At 43.9% G+C, this 26,490-nt stretch overlaps 1 protein-coding gene across 3 annotated transcripts in view; it reads left to right on the top strand.

Moving 5' to 3' along the window:
• Positions 1–26,490, top strand: part of LOC135977639 (protein dispatched homolog 1-like) — a 250,928-nt gene that overhangs the window by 8,712 nt on the left and 215,726 nt on the right. The window contains exon 1 of one of the 3 annotated variants that reach the window (XR_010595073.1): positions 7,648–8,675. The exons of 1 other annotated variant lie outside the window; for it this stretch is intronic. The gene's annotated coding sequence lies outside the window, so the exon portion shown is untranslated. Of the gene's footprint in view, positions 1–7,647; positions 8,684–26,490 lie in introns of those variants that run through there. One more of the 3 variants, XR_010595072.1, reaches the window with a different exon arrangement.

The raw sequence follows: 26,490 nt of genomic DNA, 5'->3' as shown, positions 1-26,490 counted from the left end.
AATATTTTGATCTCGAGTTCCTTCCCCACTACAAGCTTTCTTCACTCTAGAACAGTATTTACAACTTACCTTTTGTAAATGTAGAACATCTCTTATCCTCTGTGTCTAGTTGGAGAAAATTGTTTTCCATTATAAGTCTAAATCTGATTTTTAGATGCTCTAGTTTTGCCAAAGCTAGAACAGTCTGCCTTAAACATCAGACTTGTTTTTTACACACCATGGTAGAATTTTTCTGGAGACGTTGAGGCAACTCTGACCGCGTTTGGGAGATGATTTTAATTGTTTGGAGTGTTTTGATTTATTATAGCCCCCAAACAGCTTGGCCTTGAAACCCTGTGTTTGTTTTAATCTGTCTTGGAGAAGATTGGTATCCTTGACTACTTTTGAGTGTTTTCCTGTTGGAATTTGGATATTAAACCAACTTGTGTATGTTATGATCCCTGTGAAATTCTTAGTGTCACATGCTGTCTTAAGAAATCAGCAGTAGCTGGATGTGAGAGTCCAGAAATGTACAATGGTATTGTGCACACCTGAGGGTCTCCACATGAAACAGCTGCTTTGCATGCCTTAGAAAGCTCTCAGAACTGCTGTGGTATACAAAGTCCCCAACTAGTACATGGCATAGAGATGTGCAGTATGACGGTTCAGTCAGCTTTCACGTGGGGACAGACTAAGGCCATGTCTAGATTACAACTTTTGTCGGTATAACTTAGTTCACTCAGGGGTGTGAAAAAACATACCCCTGAGTGACATAAATTACACTGAGAGAGGTGCCGGTGTGGACAGCACTTTGTTGGCGGGAGAGCTTCTCAAACCAACATAGGTTCTGCCATTTGTGGAAGCAGTTTTATTATGTCGACAGGAGAGCTCTCTCCTGTTGGCATAGTGGCTACCTGAGCGATCTTACAGTGTCACAACTGCATCGGTACAGCTATGCCATTGTAAGCTCGCTAGTGTAGACATGGCCTAAATAAAATACATAAAGTGGAGCTAGTGCTCGCCTAGAGGTCATGTGATCTGGAGGAATGCATAGAGGTCTAGAAGCCAGAGTTCCACTTATTCCATACATTGGCCTAAATAGTTGGCACAGTATATAGTAGGGTTAAGAACAGCTTTTTGTTTAAAGGTAGATTCTTCTAAATGCTCCAAGTTCCCACATGGTCATTGGGATTGATTTTTGAAATTTGCTGTGCCTCAAGGAGATGCGGTGTAGGGTTAGCAATCCGAATTTGGAGTCACTTGACCAAAACTGAAAATGATATTAAAAAGAGAGTTTAGCTTCATACATAACCTAATGCTTGGAAGCCAACATAAGTGCCTTTCATCACTCTTGGGCTCTCTACTCACACTCTCAGTGCAATCACTGAGGTGTGAGCAGAGAGCCCAAGAGTGATGAAAGGCACTTATGAGTCACAGGACTCTACCTAGCTCTGAGGGAATGCTATAGTCATCAAATCTGTGCACCACCTAGGCACTGAGAATTCAAATCCAACCCATGGTAGAAATCTGAAGTAAAAAAAAGGGGGCATCTTGCTACAATCTGCCTCTGTGTAGGGTGTTTTATTTTACTTTGGGGAAATATAATCTGAGTATAGCAGAAAGTTCAGAAGGTGCTCCACTTCTTTTTGAAAAAGGGAAAAAAATTACACATGTTAGTTCTTGCTGGGAGGGGAGTGGGAATTAGGGAGCAGAGGAATCAGGGGAATAGGGAGAGAAGAATTTGAGGCAGCAGTGGGGGTGTGTGTGAATAAAAGGGTGTTAGTGGGGAAGTCTGGGGGCGGGGGTTAGCCTGGCAGAGGTGGTGGGGATTAAGGGAGTGGGAACAGAGGGGCACTGGGGGTTGACATGGGGGCAGGGGTGACAGGGTCAGTGGGAGGGATTGGAACAGAGGCCACCTGTCAACCCCATATTCTCCCCTCCCATAGGTGTACTGGGATCTGGGGGAGGGGCGGCCCTGGAGGTGTGTGAGTCCTTCTCCCTGTCTGTCTCATGTGAGTGGGTTGGAAGGCCTTATGCTTGGGTGATCTGCCCCCCTCTTTCTGTTCCTCCCTATGTGGGAACCAAGATCTGGGGAAGGGTTACTGTTCTGGGGGTTTCTGATTTCCCTTCCCCTCTTGTGAGATCTGGCGGGGAGGAGGGGGGCTTGTCCTTGGGGGGTGGGGTCAGAGCTCCTCTCCTTTCCTGTGGCCCCCTTCCGAGCTAGCATTTGGAGAAGCCCTTCCCTCTGGATGGGGAGCTGAGAACAGACCTGCTGAGAACAGTGGTCTGTCACTCAGATAATCTGGGCTCTATTCCTGGCTCTGACACTGACCTGCTGGGGTCTCCCTTGCTGCCACTTCTGCCTTTCTGCTTCTCCGGCAGGGCGGAGAGCCTTTGCCTCTCATGAAAAAGAGAAGAGGGCACCATTCTGCTGTCCCCTGCCCCTTTGGAAAGGAAGGGGACCCCCTGTTAATATCATATCAAGCAAAGAGCAGAGCCATTGGGCGGGGGGATGGGGTGCAGTGTCATGGTGTGTCTAGGATCCCAAACTTTCTTAATCTGGCTCTGAAGTCAGGTCGAGATGTGGGATTGGAAGGATACAGGTCAGGAGTGGACAGGTAGAGATTTGTGTGTAATTGGTGTGGAGATGGTACTTAAGTCCAAAAAGTGTAATCAGATAAATGTTGTTGTAAAGCACTCTTGCCAGTTCGCCTAGATGCTAAAATGGATGTCTACCTATTGATCAGAAAATAGAATATCCCAGCAGATAGTAAAACATCAGAAAATTAAGAATAAGATCTGATAATGAGCATTTGTGGCATTAATAGTAGTAAAAACAGCCAAAGCATGCAGTCATGAGAGTTGCATTGAAACAGTTTTGACAAATAGCGCATGGAGTAATTGCAAAACAAGAGAATTCTCTGATTTCCCCGCCCCTCCCCCCCCAAAAAAAATCATTCTTAAAATCTCCTGATATGTGTGGTTCTAGAAAACACACTCTTAATATAGGATACATGCAAAAAGCACATGTAGCAGTGGATTCCTTAGTGCAGAAAGACCTATATCACTCCTTCAAGGTCGTTTCTTTTGCCTTGGTTATCGGGATCATATGGAAAATTAACTTTTACTTTTATAGTCTCTGTTCTCTAATCTCTTCTTCTGAACAATTCTCATAGTCAGTTTAGTAAAATAGGACAACTCTGAGTTTGACTGGGATTTGGCCTTCTGCTAAGTTTACTCCTAAGTGCATTGTATAAATTATGTAGGTTGTAAATGATACATACCTAAATATTATCTTTCAAGTCCAGGAGCACAGCAATAAAACTTTCAATAAATATTGTCTGCTAAGGATCTTAATCCATAGGCATGCCAAGAATATGGGTATTTTTGCTCTGGACCTCGCTTGAATAGCACTTTCCTTCTGTCACTACCTGGCAGTAGCTACAGTTAATTCTTCAAAGGCATTTTAAGTGTAGTGAGACCTACAGAAATGGGACTGCAGAAAAAAAGAGAAAATTTGCCTCATGAAGCACTCCAAGAAAACGTCTATCGTAGATTCCTACCTTCGCCAAATGAGGAGAAATTCTTATGTAGAAAACTAAATTAGTTTGATATCCTGTGGCACTCATTGCACTTCTTCATAGAAGAAAGTGCTTGTGTTTGCCAACAGAGCACTTTGATTTACATCAGCTCCTTCTGAAGAACTGTATTGCGGTAACCTCTCCATGAACAGAGGAAGGCTGGGCCCATATGCTTGTCTGACTGTTCACAACTAGTTTAATTGAATAAAACTTGCCAAATAGTAAAAGATTTTAACAAATGTATACTTGATAATCCTTAATCTTTCCTCTGAAATATGCTCCATTTTTTGATTTAGTAGGGTATTTTTCCTTTTACATTCTCAACAGTCCCTAGCTGTCAGGAAATAGCTGTGAAACTCCCTGGCAAAATGTGATCTCGCTTTAGAGGATGGCCCCCATCCCACATATAAGATGGGAACCTACTGCCATCAGTTGCTCTGTTGGCACAAGAGGCAGAGATCTGTGGTATAGATCTAAAGGTTTCAACTGTGCTGATGACTGACGTGGGGATCAATATGTTCAAAGAACGTTACTGTTGCAAAATCAAGAACTCAAACTAGGAAGAGCTAGAATTAAGACTGCATCCCCTTATGCATATGCACAAGGGGATTAATTAAGGTCCACCCCCTTGTGCATATGCAGTATGATATATGCTTCTCCCCTTCCCCCCCACAAGACACTCTGACACTCTGCCTTATTCAGTACACAGGATGGATAGTGCTCAGGGAATAAATTAGGGTTGTGTATGATTCTATGAAAGTCACTGAAACCAAACTTTTTTTTTTACAGGGAGTTACTAATTGTGTTTTTCTCTCTTTCTGGGTGCCCACCTTCAGATGCTGGGGCCAGTTTACAGAAGTGCTGAACACTCATAAGGGTAACTGAAGTCAATGGGACCTGTGCTCTGAACCTAAAAAGTGCCAACTGAAAAATATTGTGAAGAATCAGGGCGTAAGTCTGATTGGTAGATGCATTCCAGCTACTGGACACTCACGTCAGACACCCAAAATTAAAGCTCATTTTTGATCGTAGTCTCTCTCTGCCTCAGTTACCCATCCTTAAAATGGGGATATTAATACCACAATACCTCACGGGGGAATTGTGAAGCTAAATTCATTAGTGTTTGTGAAACACTCAGATCCTATGGTGATGAACACCATAAATAAGCCCATGAGGAAATTAGCAGTTCAGTCTTTAGAGCAGTGTCTGAAGAGAGTGCTGTAAATATGACAAGAGGGCGCACATTGAATGATAAAGATAAAAATAAATATTAGATAGCAACCCATTCATTGAGCACTGTCCATCCTGTGAAATGAATGAGGCAAGGGTCCTGTGGCAAACATGCTAGTGATCATTTAACTAAAGACTGTATCGTAATGCACATGCAAAAGAGGCTCAAATTAAGGTTGCATTGGCAACCTCAATTCTTCATTTCCTAGCTTGGCTTTGAAATCTTAATGTGAGTGTTCATTTTTTCAATGCAATTTGTGATTACATTGATTGTCAAGAGTTTGTTACACCGAGCCAGTCTCTGGCATCTCAGCGTGGTTTTGGTTGAGGAAGCTTAGTGAGTTTTTTTGCATCCCAAGTTCACAAGTAACTTCAGCCTTCTCAAGTGTCCAGTAACTGGCATTTTTCACATGATGGTAAAGCAGGGAAGTATAGAAAAGTATGTATTGCTTCAACACTGTGTGTCCCTGTCATGCTGCTGCTTAATTTCAACCATTGAATCATGACCATGTCACAGGTGCAGACTATATAGGAATCAGATCTCTGGCTGCATTTCACAGCCCTTAATCCTGTGGTTTTTTTTTTTTTAAATCAGAAATAACTGCTTGTCTTTAGTCTTGGCAAATACAATGTGTAGGAATTGCAACAAAATGGTGAGTCTGCAGAAATGTCAGTGTTATCAAGAAGACACCGAATTAAATTAAAAGAAAAAACATTTCAAGGGACATTGTCTTAACCACAGTTCTACTTGAAATGTTTGCCTACTAGTGTTTCAAGTAATATCCAAGATTATAATACCTAAAAACTTTTTTACTTTGTATACTTAACGAACTATATACAGAGGGATGCTTTCATTGCTCTCCCTCTATATAATCATTTAGCACCTAAATACCCAAATATACAGTTGCCTCACTTTACCTGTATTTATTTATTTATTTTTCACTTTAACTGTAGTTTTTGTTTAATCATAAAAGCAACTCATTGGCCTTATTATTCTGTTGCAGGCATTTAGCACGATATTGTTAACATTTTTGGTTACATTTGCATCACATGGCTTATTTACAAGGAGTTGCGCTGGATATGTGTGTAGAAAATCTAGACCTTTGCAGCACCTCTGAACGGAGTTGTATTTCTGTGGCAGATAGAGACCTTTGTAGACAAAGGGGGTCTGTTGTCCCATCAACGTGTGTGGGTTTTAACTGCATATAATGCTGACAAGAGTTTTATGCCTATAAATGCTTAGCTTGTTAATGGGAGAATAGTCTCCAGGGTAAACTAATTATCCAACCTGTTTAGACACCTGAATATGAATGCAACCTTACAGTTAAATGGTCACAAACTCCAAACAAAACATTCTGAATCAGAAGTCATGTTTATAAGTTTTATGAGCTGTGATCATTGCAATGTTAGTAAATGTATTTCTTTCAATGTTTGCAGAAATGTTTAGATCAGATTTGTTAGTGCTCTGACTTGAATTTTTATTGTTCCTTGCCATTAACTGCCTTGCTTTGATATTTTAAGTGCAAGGTCTGAAGAGAAGTAGTTCGTAATTTCTGTAAACTTAAACGATAGATTCTTTCACAGTAGCATTTTTTACTTTCATGTTCAGAAATAAAACAGGAAAAATATTTGCTGGAAATACCCTGTTATGCATATATCTTGAGATGGAAGGGAGATATCAGATGTACAGTAAAAGTGCTTTGCTACTCACCTAACCAAATCAGCATTTCTATTTTGTATCCCTGTCCTGTCCTACTTTATCAGTTGCTACTTTAAAAAACGAGGGCAGCTGCCTAGGTTATGAGAGCTAAATTTTAAAAACAGACTTAAATTAGTGGGGAAATATTTCCATATCGTAATAAAGTTGTTTAATTTGTAAAGACATGCTGTTTTCAGAGATTTGAGATTTACAGCTTGAAAATTAAGTTTCATGAATTAAAATCAGGACACTCCAACTACTTTCACGTAGTCTTTGGTACTAGAGTTTTTAGTCCTTGTATGAGTAGCAGTCTCTACTAATAATAGATTTAAGGAGAGTGGATGGACTAATGCACCTTTTATAAGCTTTCTTGGCATGTGTAGCTACTGTGCCTCTAAAGGGGATTCTGTGGTAGTTATCTTTTTTTCAGTCATTTTGTTTTGTTTCCCAAATATTCCTCATCACTATCCTATTGTATTTCCCTCTACTTCACACGTCTAGCACTAGAGTGTTTTATACTCCACATGTTTTTTAAAAAATCCATATTTTATTCAAATATTTGCAGCACTGATACAACTTTTCCCCTCCTGAATACTATGTTGCAGTGATCAGCACAGACAGCTTACACTTTATAGTGGGACAATGTTTAATTGTCTTGTTGAAAACAGCTCCAGCTAGAAATTTCTACACTGAGATTCCTTCCTGCCCAGATGAAACTAATAGTTTCAGGCTGTGTTTCTGTCTGTCATTACTAATCCAGATACAGGTACTGCTTTTAATGTTCTTTTTCTAAATTTCAAGAAATAGTTTGTACCTTGAGATCCAAAGAGTAATGCTTGAAAATTTTAGACAGCTTGAGGCACGGTTTTCTGACACACTTCTAATTAAAAACTTTTGTCTGGAGGGCGCTTCATAAAATGTTCTGTGCAAAAAAGGTGTGGTCTTGGGTAACAAGCAAAAATGTGCTTTCAGCTGAATTATTTACCCCCTCGAGTAAAGAATCTGTAGATTTGAGATTATATTCCTGACATAAAGCAGTTGTTTAAGAATACTAGATGTCTGCCGCTAAAGCACATTACTTGCATCTCCTTTTATTGTTTAAGAGAATACATTTAGTTACATTTTTGAGGATGGTTGGGGAATTTTTCTGTTCGTATGGTAGATGAGATTAGCAGGGCAATCGAGTTAACAGACTACAGAATTGTACATCTAGGTGCTTAATGCAGGGTATGCTCCTCAGAGTGTCCTTGACTCTAAAATCTGCATGTTCCACATCCACCCTGAGTCCAGTGGAGCTCCAGTGCAGTCTTCAAGGTACTCTGCAAAGCAAGATTTATCTGTTTTCTCAGGCATTCCTCTAAGGAGAAGAAATCTTTTTGCTTTGGAGAGATGAGATTGCTGTTTAAAAATAAATAAATAAAAATCATCACCCTAAACTTTACCAGTAGTGAGGAAAAAGCTTGATGGTTGCCCAAGAATTCATAGATTCTAGGACTGGAAGGGACCTCGAGAGGTCATTGAATCCAGTCCCCTGCCCTCATACAGGACCAAATACTGTCTAGACCATCCCTGATAAACATTTATCTAATTCATTCAACCCTTTGCTAAGACTAAGAATTGTACTGTAAACAGAGATCACAGATTCATTTTACATGAGCAACTAAAAAACTGTTTGATTATTTTTTATCCTTATTGACCTGTGCTGGACATAAACTAGTGGTTTAGAGCTAAAAAAAAAAACTTTATTGCTAATCCCTGTACTACTTAGTTATTTTCTGGACCATTCAGCATGCAAGGAATTGAAACTAGTGTTCTGGTATCTTACTGGTTCTCAGTGCTTATATTCAGTGTGACAGACCCAGACCAGTGGGGTACAGGAGTCTGGTAGAGGGCAAATATACTGGTCACTGGATGAGTAGTTTTCTGTTCCCTGAGTGACCAGAGAAGGGGCTGCACTAGAGTAATCAGGAACCTGCTAGAACCAGTTAAGGCAGGCAGGCTAATTAGGACACCTGGAGCCAATTAAGAAGAAGCTGCTAGAATCAATTAAGGCAGGCTAATCAGGGCACCTGGGTTTCAAAAAGCAGCTCACTTCAGTTTGTGGTGGGGGTGTGAGGAGCTGGGAGCAAGAGGGTGTGCTGCTGGAGGACTGAGGAGCACAAGCGTTATCAGACACCAGGAGGAAGGTCCTGTGGTGAGAATAAGGAAGGTGTTTGGAGGAAGCCATGGGGAAGTAGCTCAGGGAGTTGTAGCTGTCATGCAGCTGTTACAGGAGGCACTATAGACAGCTGCAGTCCACAGGGCCCTGGGCTGGAACCCGGAGTAGGGGGCAGGCCCGGGTTCTCCCCAAACCTCCCAATTGACCTGGATTGTGGGTTCTTCCAGAGGGGAAGGTCTCTGGGCTGTTCCCCAACCCACATGGTGAATCTCTGAGGCAAGAAAATCCGCCAATAAGCGCAGGACCCACCAAGATAGAGGAGGAACTGTGTCACATCAGTTAAAAAGAACTGTCAGGATAAAAAAAAAAAAAAAAAATCCTCACCTGTCTCATTTATAACTCCTGAGATTATAAATGTTTTTCATTTCACTTCTGGCCGGTTTTGCTCTTTGTTAATGCCTGAACTAAGCAAAATAATGTAGGCAAAAAAGAAGTAAACAGACTGGCCATCTTCATTTTCTGGTTCTTATGCCCTAGAAATGCTGCACTTTTTTAGGTTGTAAATGCTGCAGAATAAATCCAAACCAGCTGTATTCAATGGAATTTTGTAAAGCCTAATAGCATTTATTTTAATATTGTGCTTTGTAAAACCTTATTTTACAAAATCTACATTTGGGGGGCAGTAATGTCGCTGTTAAATATATTTTGGTTCTCATTTACAAGTCATCTACAGTGAGGAAGGAAAAAATTATTGAATTGGATGTATCACCAAGGCATGGAGACAGCTCAGACAAAAACTTGTGCCAAAACATCACCTGTAAAAGACTGATGCTGTTAAATCTAGTCACACGTCCAACACTAGTCAGCTCACATTAACTGGCAGAGAGAGGAGTTAATTGCTAATTAGACTTTTTTTTAATGGATTAGTTTTGTCCTAGTAGTTGAGGAGAAAACTTAGTTCTTGTATGAGTAGCAGTCTCTACTAATAATAGATTTAAGGACAGTGGATCCACTAATGCACCTTTTATGAGATCTCTTGGCATGTGTAGCTACTGTGCCTCCAAAGGGGATTCTGTGGTAGTTATCTTTTTTTTCAGTCATTTTGTCTTGTTTCCCAAATATACCTCTACCTCGATATAACGTGACCCGATATAACATGAATTCGGATATAACGCGGTAAAGCAGTGCTCTGGGGGGGGCGGGGGGGCGCACTCCAGCGGATCAAAGCAAGTACAATATAACGCGGTTTCACCTATAATGCGGTAAGATTTTTTGGCTCCCGAGGACAGCGTTTTATCGGGGTAGAGGTGTATTCCTGATCACCATCATGTTGTATTTTCCTCTACTTCACACATCTAGCACTTTGAGATTCTTCATCACACTCCATCTATCAGCTAGAAGGATGGCGGGTCTGGTTTATTTATGATATATCTTAACTGCAGAATTTACCTGGGTGTGGGAACCTGCAGGGGTGACAGGTTTGTATAATTTTTGGTGGTGCCCAGAACAGGTCCAAGTCTCCCCTCTCTCTCTCTCTCTCTCTCCCCCCTGCCCCCCCACCTGCCTTGTAAGCTGATATATATATTTTAAAATAATGTAAAAATGGACTGGAAACAGTAAGTGTTTCACAGTTTCCCTATATTGCACAATGTGGGGTGGGGAGTGAGGGCTGTGGGGTGGGGCCGGGGATGAGAGGTAAAGGGTGCAGGAGGGGGCTCAGGGCTAGGCAGAGGGTTGGGGTGCAGTGGGGGGTGAGGGCTCTGGCTGGGCATGCAGGCTCTGGGGTGGGGCTGTGATGAGTTTGGGGCACAGGCAGGATGCCCCGGGGCTGGGGCCAGAGAGGAGGAGGACTCCACAGTCCCCCAGCCCTCTCCCCCCCGGTAGCATACTCACCCGGCACAGTCACCGCACATGATCCTAGGGGCCGGGCTGCTTTCATGTCCAGGAAGCCCCTTCGCCTCCCCTGTGGTAGGTGCCGGGTGCGGGGGAGGGCTGCCATCACATGTGCGCCTCCTCCCTCCGCAGGTGGTGGCTCCCTGCCCACTGCCCAGGACAAGCAGGAACACTCTGGGGCAGGCACGCAGTGGCAGCAGGTGGGGCTGGGGGAGAGACCAGGCCCCGAACATTGGTGGAGCCGGGCCCCTGGGCCCTGAATTTCATGGCTCACTGGCACCATGGGCCCATATAACTCGCCGCCCCAGGAACCTGGGCTAACCAAGCCCAGCTGCGAGCATGTGTGCTGCAAAGCCACACTCAAGTCATACCCATGGAGCAGCATCCACACTGCTGCTGCAGTAACCTGGGTTAGGTGCTAGGGTTTCAGGGGGCATGTTCCATGATTCTGAGCACTGCAGTAAGCTATGCTGCTCTACGAATTGTTTCACAGTATTGTCTGTCCTTCCTGGGCCCCTGTACTGAAATGATCTTAGCTTATCAACACAGTTAACTACTGAACTTCTGGCTTGGCACACTTCTCATTTCTGCCTGCAACCTCCATTCTAGATGGTGCCCAGGCATGGATCCAGCTCAGGACTTTTGGCATAGTTAATGCAATGCCCATTTCTGCAAGTAGAAGCAGAGTGTTTGAGACACAATGGATGACATTTTGGCAGCATCTTGTCACCACTTCTGAGGGTGACATGCCTTGATGAGGAGAGCTGCATGAAAATGTGATGAAGTGGAGACAGCTGATTCAGGTTGTAATAGCTGTGGAATCTCCTCTTTGCTGACCGGTTGGTCTGGAGCAGGGCCACAAGCACAGAGTAGTGTGATTGCATCGTCCTGCAGACCTTGGGATGACCAGCACTGGCTCCAGAACTACTGCATGAGGAAGGAGAACTTCATGGTCTTATGTGAGGGGCTTGCCCTGACCCTCCAGCACCAGGACACATTGATGAGGGAGGCTATGCCAGTCCAGAAGTAGGCTGCTATTGCCATCTGGAAGCTTGCTACCCCACACTGCTGGCAGTAAGTGACTAACCAGTTCGGTGTTGTCAAGTCAGCTGTAGGTGCAGTGGTGGTTGAGGTTTGGGAGGCAGCTATTGTTGTGGTTTACCCATGTGTAGGGCCCTAGCAAATTCAGGGTCCATTTTGATCAATTTCACGGTCATAGGATTTTTAAAATTGTAAATTTCATGATTTCAGCTGTTTAAATCTGAAATTTCACAGTGTTGTAATTGTAGGGCTCTAGATTCAAAAAGGAGTTGTGGGGTGGTCAGAAGGTCAGAGGCAGATTTACCATGAAACAAACAGTGCGGTGGCACGGGGCTCCCAATGACAGGGGCCCCCCAAAATGCAAGACAAATCTAATCTGACAACCTGCCCCTGAATCCCGGCTGGCGGCGCAGTAGAGCTCCGGCAGGCGACTGCCTGCATTCCGTGGCCGGGGACCCCACGCTGCTCCCGGAAGCGTCTGGCTGCTGGCATGTCTCTGTGTGCTCCTGATGCGGGGGGAAGCGGCTCCGTGTACTGCCCCTGCCCCAGGCAGTGCACAGAGACCCACTGCCCCCATCCCCCCAAGGGGTGCGCAGAGACATGCCAGCAGCAGCACAGCAGGGCTAAGGCGGCTCCCTCTCTGCGCTGCCTCCCTCCCTCCGCTCCTGGAAGTAGCCGGCATGTCCCTGCAGCCCTGGGGGGGAGTGTCTCTGCGCATTGCCCCCGCCCCAAGCGCCGACTCTGCAGCTCCCATTGGCTGGGAACTGCAGCCAGTGAGAGCTGTGGGGGCGGCACCTGCGGGCAGCGGTGCACAGAGACCCCCTGCCCCCCTCCTCGCCTAGGAGCTGCTGCCAGAGGGGTGTGCCGGTCGCTTTGGGAGCTGCGCCGCCCAAGGTAAGTGCTGGCCACCTGACCCCCTCACACCCCAACCCCCTGCCCCAGTCCAGAGCCCGCACCCAAACTCCCTCCCCTGCACATTCTCCTGCACCCCAACTCCCACCCCAATCAAGGTACCTCATTTTATTTTCATTTACTTCCTTTTACTTATAATATAGGAGGAGGAGGAAGAAAAAAAGAATGTTCTTTTTCTTGGCTGGGTCCTGAAGAGGGGCTCCCGAAAATGAAGCTGTGCACAGGGCCCCACTAACTCTAAATTCACCACTGCACAAGGTTATTGTAGAGGCAGGTTACGGTACTGCTACCCTTACTTATGCGCTGCGGTGGGTGGCAGCGCTGCCTTCAGAGCTGGGCAGCTGGAGAACAGTGGCTGCTGGCTAGGAGCCCAGCTCTGAAAGCAGAGCCTCTGCCAACAGCAGCACAGAAATAAGGGTGGCATGGTATAGTATTGCCACTCCTGTGCTGTTGCTGCTGGGGCACCGCCTTCAGAGCTGGGCATCTGGCCAACAGCCACCACTCTTCGTCTGTCCAGCTCTGAAGGCAGCAGCACAGAAGTAAGGGTGACAATACCGTGACCCTCCTAAAATAACCTTGTGACCCCCCTGCAACTCCATTTTGGGTCAGGATCCCCGATTTGAGAAACGCTGGTCTCCCCCATAATACCTGTATAGTATAGGCTAAAAGCACACAAAAGACCAGATTTCACGGGGGGAGACCAGATTTCACGGTTCGTGGCATGTTTTTCATGGCTGTGAATTTGGTAGGGCCCTACCCAGGTGTGATGACAATTGCTAATGTCCCCAAAATAATAGCTGGCTTTGGGAGATGGGGTTCCTGAACTGTGCTGGGGCCATTAATGACACGTGGCCATTGTCTGTGTCCCCGTCAGGTCACCCCACAAGTGCACATGAATATGTCACCCAGAAAAGATGCTACTCACTCATTATGGACAACCATAGAGGGAGGTTCATGAACCCCAAAAGGGGATGCACTTACAGAGTGTATGACGCTAGGGTGCTCAGGAGATCGGGTATTCACCTGTTTGGACAAGAAGGCACTGCCTGCAGATCTGTTTGGATGTCAGTGTGTCCAGTGCCATTCATGTTATTGGGGTGTGCAGTGCACTGCACAGTGTATGTGTAAATAAGGGGGAGAACTTTTACCAGGTCTTGGTGGAAGACAGTGCTGGTTTACAAGCATGGTACAGACAACCAGAAAGTGCCCTTCTGATAATTGGGCTGGGTCTAGAAGAGCAATGGCTACGCTGTGTGACCACCTCCTGGCTTTCCATGGGGAAATGTGGAGTAAGGTGATTCGCCATCAGTTATTTGAGACTTTATTGAAAGGATATTTCCTGTCTCTTTTTTGTTTCCCAAGCACTCGCACACTGATTAATTGTGCAAAGAAATAGCTAAAAACACAAGCATTTCAGCTGCCATGACATAGTATAAATGTTAATAAAAATGAAGAGCGCAGCATGCAAATTAAACCAACAATAACTCCAGTCGGTGCAGTGTCACTGGTAATAGAATTGCAAACCCCAGTGTAGCCGTTGCATGTCAGGTAGAGTGAACAGGTTACATCTGCCCAGGTACACTTCCATTCCACTAATGCATCAGTTGGCTCAGTCCATACATCTCCTCCAGAATTTTCTAGTGACTGTGCTGGCTTCAGAACGTGTTAACATAGAGGAAAGTCCATACGTTCAGGTGCTGGGGGTCTGTTGCCTTCTGGCTAACAGGCAGAGATGCTCAGTTCCCTCTGCTGCTGTCAGTTCTGCTCCCACAACACCCTGTTGTGCTTGAAGTACTCTGCCACCATTATCGCCTCCCTCTTCCTGTGTTCCATCATTTGCCTCTGGATCTCTAGATGCTGGTCCAACCTGCAGTCAGTATCCTTCTGCATGTCCTGCAGTTGATTGTCCCTGATCCTTTTTCTTTTCCTCTACTGGTTGAGGGTCCTCTCCCAAGAGGCCTGGGTGGGTGCCTTGGTCCAAACAAGGTAGAATGCCTGCAAAGGCAATGAAAGAGTTATTTTGGGGTTTGGTTTTGTTTGTTTGTCCGGAGAAGAAAAAAAGGACATCAGTTTGCAACTTTTTTCTGCTTGGGTAGTATGCCTTTATTGTCTCTCTCCAGTCACCTGGTCAGAAGCCCCGCATCTCGGGTCACCAGCGTGCCAAGACTGTGGTAAATATTTCATATGTTTTATTAAATAATAAATGCAAGACATGTTTTGGCCTGCGGTACAAGCCAGGGATCTTTTACCAATGATGGTTTTAACCTTGTTTCAAGCAGTGGTGGCTTTGGAAGATGTTAATTGGATGGAGATTACAGACTGGAAGAGGGAACAATTTTTCAAGACCTCTGGTAGAAGACCATGTATATATGTTAGCAGATGTTTTGTTAACTGGTGACTGACCAGAAAATTGATGTCTGGAGAGGACTAGTAAGATTGGAGGGTGCAGGAGGCATGGATTACATTGCCCAGGAATCTCATGGACTGTCTTGTATTTCCCGTGTTCTAAGAGTTCTCAGGCCTAATCAGTCAATGGATAAAAATGTGGGCCAACATAAACAAGATGCTGAATTAGGATGCAGAAGCTTGTTTACAACAGATGTCCTCTCAGCTCTCACTTCCACTCCCCCAGACAGCGGATTTGTCAGTACTAGGAGACTTAATCTAGGATGATTGTGTTTTAGTGCTAGTTCCCATATAAGAAAAAGAGTGAAGCTTGATTCGTACACATCCATGCATCTTCAAGCATTGTTTACTTTGTAATCCCATTTTTGAATAAATTGTTAGCAGTAATTCATTAAATCCCAGCTAGAATAAATCACTAGTTGCATGTTTAAATTTTCTTAGAATCCATCTTTGATTGTTTGTGGTCCTGAAGGGAAGGAGGGCCTGGGAAATGGCATCGCTTCAGTGCTCAATTGAAGTAAAGGCTGTCCCGCAGCACATAATATCTTCCATAACAACAATTGCATTGGTCATAGCACAGCAAAACCTTCCCACACGTGCTGTAATTTCCCCCAAACAATAGCAAAGATGGCAGTGGCCTCTTACCCAGCTGTGGCTATACTGCTGTTTCTTCGCTGGTCTGTTCCCTGGCCCCTTCTGCAAACCAGGTCTGTGGATTCCAGGCAGAGGATGCCTATCTGCTGCCATGGGTCTCTGGCTGCAGTCCAAAAATAAACATCTTCAGTCTCTAAAGCCCGTCAGGCACAACAGTGAGTTGTGTGGTTGGGGTGGTGTTGAGCACTTGGTCCTACTCCTTGTAGCAGGAGCAGGTCGACAGTGAGTTTCCAGACTTGCTGTTGTCTTTTGCCTTGTGGTATGTGGATTTCAAGTTTTTTCTCTCCCTCTACTGAATCACCATTAGCTTAATCCCTTTCTTTGACAGGCTGTTGGTGATGTTATCAGACAGGTGGTGATTTCAGGCACTGTGAGGTTTGGGGGATCACCCAGACCAGTAAGGTACATCACTCCAAATTGTGGACCCTACTGACCTCATACCAGTAGTCCACCAGAACACTGGTGTGAGCCTCTGCCAGCTAACCTCCCAGTGGGACGATGATCTCCCGGGCGTCATCTCTGTTCAAGCAGTGTCTGAGTGCTGAGCACATATGGAGCAGGCTGCGTGGAACGAGATGTTCAAATGTCAACTAAGTGTATGTCAAGTGGCAAGTGACTTCTGGTTCAAAGGAAGTGAGTAGTAGGTAGAAGGGCAGCAAAGTAGAGTCCTTGGAATTATGGGAAAGTATTGGAGGACTATTGGAGCCTGAGTTTTCTAACTTGCGATTTAGCTGGTGTCCATGCTGCAGAGCAGGCAGGTTAGAGACTACTTTAGGGCCTGGGTTTCACTTTAACCTATACCCACTGCTGATTAAGCAAGTCTGGGCTTAAAGCACATATTAACCAAGGTAAACATTTTTATATATGCGTTTAGTAGGGGGAGCCCCAGCTAAGAGCCCAGGTTAACTATGCAGTGAAGGTATACACTTAGGTGGTCCTCAGTATGATTCCTTAATTGGCAGAAGTTGTTGTTGAGCAACATAAGATTGTCTCCTGCCCTTCCTTCCTGAGGACTTCCGCAGCACTTCCAGCCTTTGTCAAATACTGCCAAGGGACTTCTGCGGAGGGTTCAGGTGGGGGCGTGAGGCTCAGTGGGGGGGGGTCTGGATTCACTTGGGTTGATCGGACGGGGGTGCAGCTCCCTGTACCGTGACACCTCCCCCCCATCCCACCCCCCCGTGGCTGAGTAATGATGAGGGCAGGAAGTGTGGTGTGGGGGGAATGAGGAGCTTGCTGCAGCTGGGGGAGATTTCTGAGGGTGGATCTGACCTGGCCCCAGCCATTCCTTGCAGGGGAAGAGGAAGAGGAAGTCCCATCCTCCCCAGCCCAGGGTAGGAGCCACTGGCTGGGGTGTCCCTAGCCCCACTCCCTCCTCCTGCAGTGATTTATCTTTTCGCCCGCTGCTCTGAGCGCATGAAACGACGTGCCTGCATGTGATCATTCTTGTGGCTTCCCTTTGCTTCTCCACCAGAAAGTCACTTTTTTCGTGGGGCAGCTAAGAAATCTGGGGGGGCCATGCATTCTGCGTGCGTGCAATGGCTCAGAATTCCCCCAGAATTAGTCAAAGCAGCAACTTCTAATGTAATTAAGCTTACACAGTTTGTTCATTCAGTTTGAATTATCTCTGCCTACATGAAACTTTATTCTCTGCAAATAATCAAAAAGATATCAGTGTTGTTATAGCCAGGTTGGTCCTGGAATATTAGAAAGACAAGGTGGGTGAGGTAATATCTTTTGTGAGAGAGACCAGGTTTTGAGCTTAAACAGAGCTCTTCTTTAGATCTTGGGAACTTACTCGCTTTGTCTCTTTAAAAAGATATGTCATTTTAAGACCATGTTTAATGTTTATATGTATGTATGTGTGTATTTTTCTCATTGTAGTATTACATGCAAGTACTAGCATAGAAACTATTTTTGTGGTTAACAAATTTCTATAGAAACATTTTAAGATCATTGTAAAACTTGAGTTCAGTGAACAAGTTTCTAAATTATTGTTCACTTCATTTCTCTGATTTTGCATTTGGAGATGTGAAATACATAGTTATCCAGATTACCTTCCAACGCCACCTATTAGGTAAAAGGATTTCTGCTTCACTGCTGCTGATCATTAAGATGCAGAAATGCTGCAAAAATATATTATGGGCAAGTAACTAGAAATTTCTGATAACCTTAAGGCTGGTTCCCAAATGATCTTAATGGTGTGAGTAATCAGGGAAAAATCAGTGAGGTTGCTTTGCCCTTTGCCCTCAGAGGTTGCGATTTTTACAGCTTGGAGCAGCCATTAGTAACAATAGCTCTGGAAGTGCAATTAACCCCCCCCCCCCCGGGAATGTGTTCTTGTTTGTCTTTTTATGCAGTTAAAGCTGGCAATAACTCTTTCTTTAGACCCTAATTCAATGTGTCCCTGTTTCTGGAAACCTGTTTGGTATGCTGTTCTGAAGTCAGTTGTTTCTCATCCGTCAGGCTATCAGTTCAGTCAGACAGGACTGGGGGAATATTTTATTTTTTTACTTAGATAAAATTGCTTGACAGAGCTGTCTGACTAGTAAACAACCATGGTTGTGGTCAGTTTCTTTCCTGCTTGACCATTTCCTTAGCTATTTGCTTAGGTAGTTAGTACTAGGCTGTATCGCTGTAAGGTCTCCTGTGTAGCTGCTCTATGCTGGCAGGAGAGAGGTCTCCTGCTGGCGTAATTAAATCACTCCCAACGAGCGGCGGTAGCTATGTCAGTGGGAGATGTTCTCCCGCCGATATAGCGCTGTCCACACTGTGCTTTTGTTGGTGAAACTTTTGTCAGTCGGGGGTGTTTTTTCACAGCCGTGACTGACAAAAGTTTTACCAACAAAAGTGCTAGTGTAGACATGGCTATAATGTCAGCTTTTCTAGGCATTAGTAACAGGTAAAACATCCATAATCTTCACAAAATGTCTGAAATTCAAATCCCTCATAGTCAAGTCTGTGCTGACGAATGTAAAGACAAGCTGCAAAAAGATAAGCCATGTTGTCTTTAGAGATTTTAAATTTTCTTTTCTTGGGAACTGTAGTGTATGTAAGTTGGCTTGCAATTACTCTATTTTTGTGCCTCTCTTTGAAATGTTTTTTTTTAAATGTTCCTCAATAACAATAAAAAAAAAAAGTATTTCTTAGAGAGGGAAAAATTAAAGAAAGTGTGGATCCAACTTGCTGTGTCTTTATATAGCAGCTTTCAATGTGGTGGCATCCTTTTTGGAACCATTTTATTATTTTCATTACACCCACTAGGCTCTGCTTTTACCTCATTCTCTTGCTCCCTGTTGCCTCAGTCCTATCTTGCAATTAACATCATACCAACTGAGCAGGGCTGGACAAAATTCCCTGAAGTGCCATGAAGCACCACAGCATAACGATATGGTGAGCATCATAGAAGCACATACATATGTTCTCATGTGGCCAGGTCCCTTGACTTGATTTTTTTATAGTATACACCAGGCTAATATTTGTTTAAACACCTTCTAGTTTAAACTCATTTCTAATACAATTTGACCAGTCCATGTGGATGGGCTGTTCTGTGGCTTTTAAAACGACTGTTTTTAACTTAAGTAGGCACTCTGACTTGCTATTCCATATTGCAAACTTGCTTAACCATGTTTCTTTAGCTCACTTCATAGCCTAATGTGGATATGGCTTTAGTCTTCCATATCTGTTAGCTGCTAAGGAATAAAGATGTTCCCTGTACAGTTTTAGGGTCTCAGTCAGACTTTTAGTTTGTCTAGGACAAAGCCCATCTTTCAGCAGTGTAGCTCTTCAATAAGATGAATGGGAAAGCTTGTAACTTATTTGGTAAAACAAAGGTTTCTAAGAAGACTGATTCAGACCTCAATTGTACTTGAGCCTTTGGTTCCTGCATTTAAAATATAATGAAAAGTTAACTTTGATATATTTTCTTTAGCTTCTTTGTTTTGTTTTACTTACTAGTTTTGAAGTTCCATTCCAAGCCAACAGCTGTGTTAGCTAATACATCAAACAAGGAGATAATAGTATTGTGGTAAAATTTTAATTTTGGAAATCTTTCTCTTTGATCAGCCTCCATTGTAAAATCTCACCAGCACCTGAGGAACTGCACAACCTTGGAAAGTTATAATAGAATTAATACACAATGACCTGAAGATTTTAAAAATTATTTATTACTTTAGAAAGGTCACAAATTCTAAACATCTTAATTAAAAAAACCATAATTGTTATCCGCAAGTAGTTTTGACAAGAGAGCGTAGCACAGATCTAGTTCTTAAACTAGAAGAAATTAATGGTCAAGCTTTGTTTGTCTAGTAACTTGTCTTCAGCTACTTTTTACTTTTTCATGAACTGAAAGACAACCTTAACATCATCCTTCCAAATTTCAAGGATCTTTTTCTGCAAGGCAAACAATATTGCTTATAGGGAGTGGGAGGCAGGAGGCCTATTGCTTACTCAGCTACATTCAATGTGGCCTTTGGGAGCGTTCAACTTTTGGTTCCCCAGTTTTGCTGTCTGTAAAATGAGGTTACTTACCCATCTTTGTAAGGGACTTTCAGATCCTTGGATAAAAGATGTTCTCTAGTCTAGGGCCTTGTATAGGTGAGCATTTTTCTTTAAATTGCCTTCCATAGTACTCTTGGTGGGGCAGCTCCACAGAAGAACCACTAGAATCTGGCTATGACCTCTGGAGTTGTTCTAGACCTGCTCTGAGCAGGATTGACAACACAGTGATGAAAATGCTGGCAATAAGTCTGTTCTAGTCTCAGGGCCACCGAGAGGATTCAGGGGGCCTGGGGCAAAGCAATTTCAGGGGCCCCTTCCATAAAAAAAAAGTTGCAATACTATAGAATACTATATTCTTGTGGGGGCCCCTGTGGGGCCTGGGGCAAATTGTCCCACTTGCTACCCCCCCCCTCCCCCCCCGGGCGGCCCTGTCTAGTCTTAACACAAGGGAGATACAGCTCAAGTTTCTATCATGCTGTACTTACCACCAGGGTTCATAGACCTCTGCGTTGATTTAAAAAAATGTGTATCCGCATCCAATCCACAATCCGCAAAAATTGTCTGCTGATTTGCAGGGTTCTAAACAGCTCCACAGGTCACCGCACAGCATTGACGCAGGGCTGTGCCAAGCCCCCGACTCCCAACCGCCCCTCACTTCTCCCCAGAGACCCCCTGCCCCACACCTGCTCCACCCTTGCCGTACCTCCTTCCCCACTCCCAGTAGGAGGGCTACACTCCTGGGCCCTCATGTTCAGCACCGCCCTCCTGTGAGGAGGGGTGGGCGGCTCAGACACCCCTATGTAGCTGCGGTGGTTATAATCATGCAGACCCGGCCTGGACAGACAGCAGTAACAACTACTCTCTTCATAGCATGTGCCCTTGCCGCCCGCTAGTTTAAATTACAACCACACTTCTTTCAAAATGGCGCTTGGCTCACTCCCTTCTGGGAGTTGTAGTTTACCTCCTCCATCCAAGCAAGCTGAGGACTACAACTCCAGAATGCCCAGCAGGCTATCCCTGCTACTGTGTGATTCAGAGAGCCGAGCTGGAGCCTGCAGGCTGCATGCAGGAGCCTGCAGCCGCTCTATTCTGGTGAGTCTGTGCTGCGGAGCCCTGTGCGGATATAAAATTTGTATCCGCATCCAAGCTGTGATCCGCAAATATGGTCCACAGATATAAAGTGGATACCTGCGGATTTGCAAAGCTCTATTCATAGAGTAGGTATTTTCTCATACATGTATGTCTGCCAATGTTGCCTTTTCTAAAGGATGTTTATAAATATCTGGCGTACTGTATATTCTGCTTTCTGTCTCTGACTATCATGGAATATGGAGTAAACTTATGACCATACTTGTGACAGTTCCTGTGGAGCATGGGTTCTCTAGCTTTTCTAGTTTCCAAACTGCTATTGGAGACCATGGTTTCACTTGCAAGTGAAGTATTTTCAGATTATACAAAAGCCCAATGGAAGTTAAATGGCATATAGCTTATTTTGGTTTAGCTTTATTGCAAAGCAATTCCTAGAAAATTGCAGAGTTTTGGTAATTGCTGTTTCTTATCTTAAGTATTTTTAGGCTGTCAATCACTAAATTCTGTAGCATTTACAAACTATAAATACATTTTTAATGTATCTGGGTGCATGCACAGAGGTTGGGAGTCCTGCAGAATCAATGGTCTCAACTGTGGGGCAGCAGCAAGAGAATACCTTATGTTAATTGAAGAACCCCTTGGAAGGTATATCTACAGTACAATTAAAAACCCGTGACTGGCCCATGCCAGCTGACTTGGGCTTGGAGGGCTCCGGCTGTTTAACTGTGGTGCAGAAGTTCATTTGGGCTCAGATTGCAGAACCTTCCCACCTTCCAGGGTCTTAGAACCCAGCCTGAATGTCTACACCACAATTAAATAGCCCCGTGAGCCTGAGTCAGCTAGCATGGGCCAGCCATGGGTTTTTAATTGCAATGTAGACATACCATCCTTGTGGCTAATACTCTGAACACTCGGGGTAACTGGGATAAAGACTCTGAAGGTGGCATTTAAATGAGGGGGAAATGATGTGCCTTTAGGGGTCCTTAAGGAATGTAGATAAAATTGAAAGCAAAGCAGTCAAACTGCCTAAGTCTTCAGATTTGTCTACTCTTTTAAAGAAACTCATAAGTTTCATGCATCTGAGACCAAGGAAGATGAAATATCTGAAGTGAAACAAGTTGGTTACTGTAGGGCCTATTTGTGATGGAAAATAGGAAAGACTTCTAAGCTTTTTTTTATCACTTTTGAATTTTAATGACTAACAGTAAGAACATCAATTTGATCCTGTAACTTTTTCTTTAAAGCTTTATCTAGTACTAAAGAAAGGTGCTTTAAACAAGACAAATGAGCTTCTGAAATAGTTTCGTAACAATGAAAAAACCTCACCCGCCTGTTTTAATATTTTTAAACTTCTATGTGAAAAGGGCTTAAATATTAGAAACCTATTTCAGGAGTTTAAACAAAGGCAGGGGCTTTGATAATTAACAGATGAGGTTTACTCAGCAACTTAGCTCTTTTAACAGTTTTGTGTATTTAACTGGTCTGGTTTGAAACTGATTTAGGGCTGTAACCGTTTCTGTTCCATATTGTTGGCATTGTTGTAGCCATGTTGCTCCCAGGATATTAGTGAGACAAGATGAGTGAGGTAATATCTTTTATTGGACCAATTTCTGAAAGAGACGAGCTGCACAGGGCTCTTCAGGTCTGCGAAAGGTATTCAAGAGTGTCACAGCCAAATACAAGGTGGAACAGATTGTTTAGTACAAGTAGTTAACGCTTATTGTAAGAGACCATTCAAAGTGAAGTGGCCTGTTAACACCTTTGCAGTCATAGGACAAAAAAGGGGGGCTATCAGGTTACAGATTGTTGTAATAAGCTTTAAATCAAGTGTCTTTAGTAAGAGCATGATTTTTAGTGTCTAGCAAACTTAGAATTTAAGCTCCCACATTCATCATTTGAAGGTGTTGTACAAGTTTCTTTTGAGGATAAGGACTGAGAGGTCAGATACAGAGTGATTGTTTGTGGAAAGTGTTCACCCATAGGTGATATGGTGGGGTTGGGTTTTTATCATCATTTTTCTTTGAGTTCATTCTGTTAGTCTTAACGGTGCCACAGGGGAGTCCCATCGTAGTTCTCAACTGTGATGATTACAATTCTGACACCACCTACTATAAAGAACTCAAAGATCCCACACCACAGTTCACCCAGGAATTTAAGAATATCCTCAGATCCTTTCCCAAACAGCTCCAAGAGAGAGTTCATTCTGTTAGTCTTAAAGGTGCCACAGGACCCTCTGTTGCTTTTTTCAAGAGTGTAGTGATTGTTTGGTTTCACCCACGTAGTTGTTATTGGGGCAGTTAATGCACTGGATGAGGTACACCCACATGTTGTAATAGGCATATGTAGAACCCATGGATCTTGAAAGGTGTGTTGTGCGGGGTGTTGATCATCATAGCACTGGAGATATGTGTTCAGGTTTTGCATTTATTCTGGCAGAGTCTGCATGCTGCTTGGAGTTGGTGGGTCGTGGTCTGTGGGGAGCTTGCTTCTGATGAGCTTGGCAAAGTTCGGTTGTTTTGTTGTTGTTTGTTGGGTTTTTGTTGTTGTTTTTTTGTTTTGAATGCCAAATGAGCGGGTTCAGGAAAGATTTCTTTCAAGATGCGGTCCCCATTGAGTATGAGTTGTAATTGTTTGATACCCCTTATGGGTTCTAGTATGGGATGGTAGGTGACAGCTAGGGGTATGCAGTCCCCACATTGAATCTGGTTCTCTCAGGGTATTAGTGTGCCCCATTCCATGATGCAATCTTCTTCCCTGATGGAATGTTATTGTTTGGTAAAGGCGATTTTAAGTATAGTGAGGTGTCTACCCCGGACTGTCTCCTTGGAGCATGTTCTTTGGTGTCTAGCTGAAGATAACAAATGTCTTGGTTTGTTGGGGTGGTTTCTGGATCTGTGAAGGTAAGTGTGATGATTCATGGGTTTCTTCATGGGTATGCAGTTGTTTGTAGGGTTCCATTGTTGAAGCTAATTGTGGTGTCCATGAAGTTGATGCTGATACGGGGGTGTTCTGGAGAGAGTTTGATGGATGGGTGGTGGGGGTTGAAGTCGTGGTGGAAATCTATGAGGGAGTTTAAGTTGTCTATCCAGAGGGTGAAAATATCTGGCATATTATTGGAAGGGACCACCCCAGACAAAAAATCATCACATATTCTTGAGCTCACTGGAAAGAAAAAAATAATCAGGGAACCTACCTGGAAATCATACATGAAATCCAAACTACTATCAAAAAAACCCGATGACAGTTATCCAGCACAAAAACAAAAAGTGGAACAAACTCCACAACCCACAGAACACTACCTCAGGGAGAAACCATGTCTCCAAGACCCACTCCCAGACACCCCAACATCATCAATTTATCAAAACTACCCATCACTGGTGCTGAGTTATGTGTTCTTTCCAAAAGACCGAACTTCTGCCCCACCTCGGAACCTGATACCATACTAAAATGTGGAGAACTAGAAGAATTCTTTCACAACAATGATGACACCTCCCCACCAATAATCGTAAGAAAAAAGAATCTTCTGACTAGACACCCTACACTAGGCAAAATCACACACTTGATCATTACATTACATTGCTTCAGGAGGAAAAATTGACTGTGAAATGCTTAATCACATCCACCACAATCTCTCCACTGCCGCAAAAACAGCTATACGGTCTCTGAAATCCAACCAGCAGATAGTGGTCAAATCAGCAGATAAAGGGGAGTCCCATCGTAGTTCTCAACTGTGATGATTACAATTCTGACACCACCTACTATAAAGAACTCAAAGATCCCACACCACAGTTCACCCAAGACTTTAAGAATATCCTCAGATCCTTTCCCAAACAGCTCCAAGAGAGAGTCTACAACCTCATCTTCCATGAACCCATCCCAGAGATGTTCTATATGCTTCCCAAGATATATAAACAAGGGAACCCAGAGAGACCATTCATGTCTCTCCACGGAACTCTTACTGAAGGAATATCAGGACTCAGAAACCATCCTCAAATCACTCACTGTACAAAGAACCAGCTTCCTCCAGGGCACAACTGACCTCCTTCAGAACGACCCCAACATTAATCACCTCCCTCAGAACACCATCCTTGCCACCATGGATGTCACTTCCCCATACACTAATATTCCTCAAAATGATGGCATCAATGCCTGCCTCAAATATCTACAAGACAATGGACAGTGCTCATAAATTCACCAGAAACGTATCACCAAACTCATCCATTTCATCCTCAACCATAACAGTTTTACATTCAACAATAGTTTTGTCTAAACCGTGGGAACTGAGACATGGGTACTGAGATGGCTCCCCAATATGCCAAGCTCGTCATGGTCCACCTCAAGGAAGAATTTCTGGACAAATACACTACAAAACCAATGATATACCTGAGATGCATGGATATTATTTTCCTCCTCTGGACAGACAACCTAAACTCCCTCATAATTTCCACCACAACTTCAATAACCACTACCCATCCATCAAAAACTCTCTAGAACTCTCCCACACCAGCATCAACTTCCTGGACACCACAGTCAGTTTCAACAATGTGACCATACAGACAACTAGATACGGGAAGCCCACAGATCACCACACTTACCCTCACAGATCCAGTAATTACTCCAAACACACCAAGAAATCTGTTATCTACAGCCAGGCACTCAGATAGAATATGGTCCAAGGAGAAAGGCTGGGATACACACCTCATCACACTTAAAATCACTTTTGCCAAACAAGGACACTTCACCGGGGAAGTAGATAACATCATGGAACAAGCCACACAAATATGCATCCCAAGAAGTGGGTTGTAGTCCACGAAAACTTATGCTCTAATAAATTTGTTAGACTCTAAGGTGCCACAAGTACTCCTGTTCTTTTTGCAGATACAGACTAACATGGCTGCTACTCTGAAACAAATACCCCAAGAGAACTAGCTTCAGTATTGGAGGAAAAACCCTCTGACCACACCCCTTTAGCTGTAATCTACCACCCCACATTTTGAAAGATCTGACTAACATATTTTCCTGATGGTCACATTTGTAAAACAGTGGACACCCATTTAATGCCTTCTTTAAAAGTTAGTTTGTCACTGATATAGTCATTTAAAGCAGGTTTCAGAGTAGCAGCCGTGTTAGTCTGTATCCGCAAAAAGAACAGGAGTACTTGTGGCACCTTAGAGACTAACAAATTTATGCATCCGAAGAAGTGGGATCTAGCCCACGAAAGCTCTGAGGTGCCACAAGTACTCCTGTTCTTCATTTAAAGCAGAGGTTCTCAAACTGGAGGGGTGAAGGGCGTGAGATGCTTGGGGGTGCGGGGGGGGGAGGAGAATGCACACATTTTCCCCACCACAATG

Source organism: Chrysemys picta, unplaced genomic scaffold (genome assembly GCF_011386835.1).
Source record: "Chrysemys picta bellii isolate R12L10 unplaced genomic scaffold, ASM1138683v2 scaf5, whole genome shotgun sequence".
NCBI classification, from domain to species: Eukaryota; Metazoa; Chordata; order Testudines; family Emydidae; genus Chrysemys; species Chrysemys picta.
This window is presented reverse-complemented; position numbering and strand designations above follow the sequence as displayed.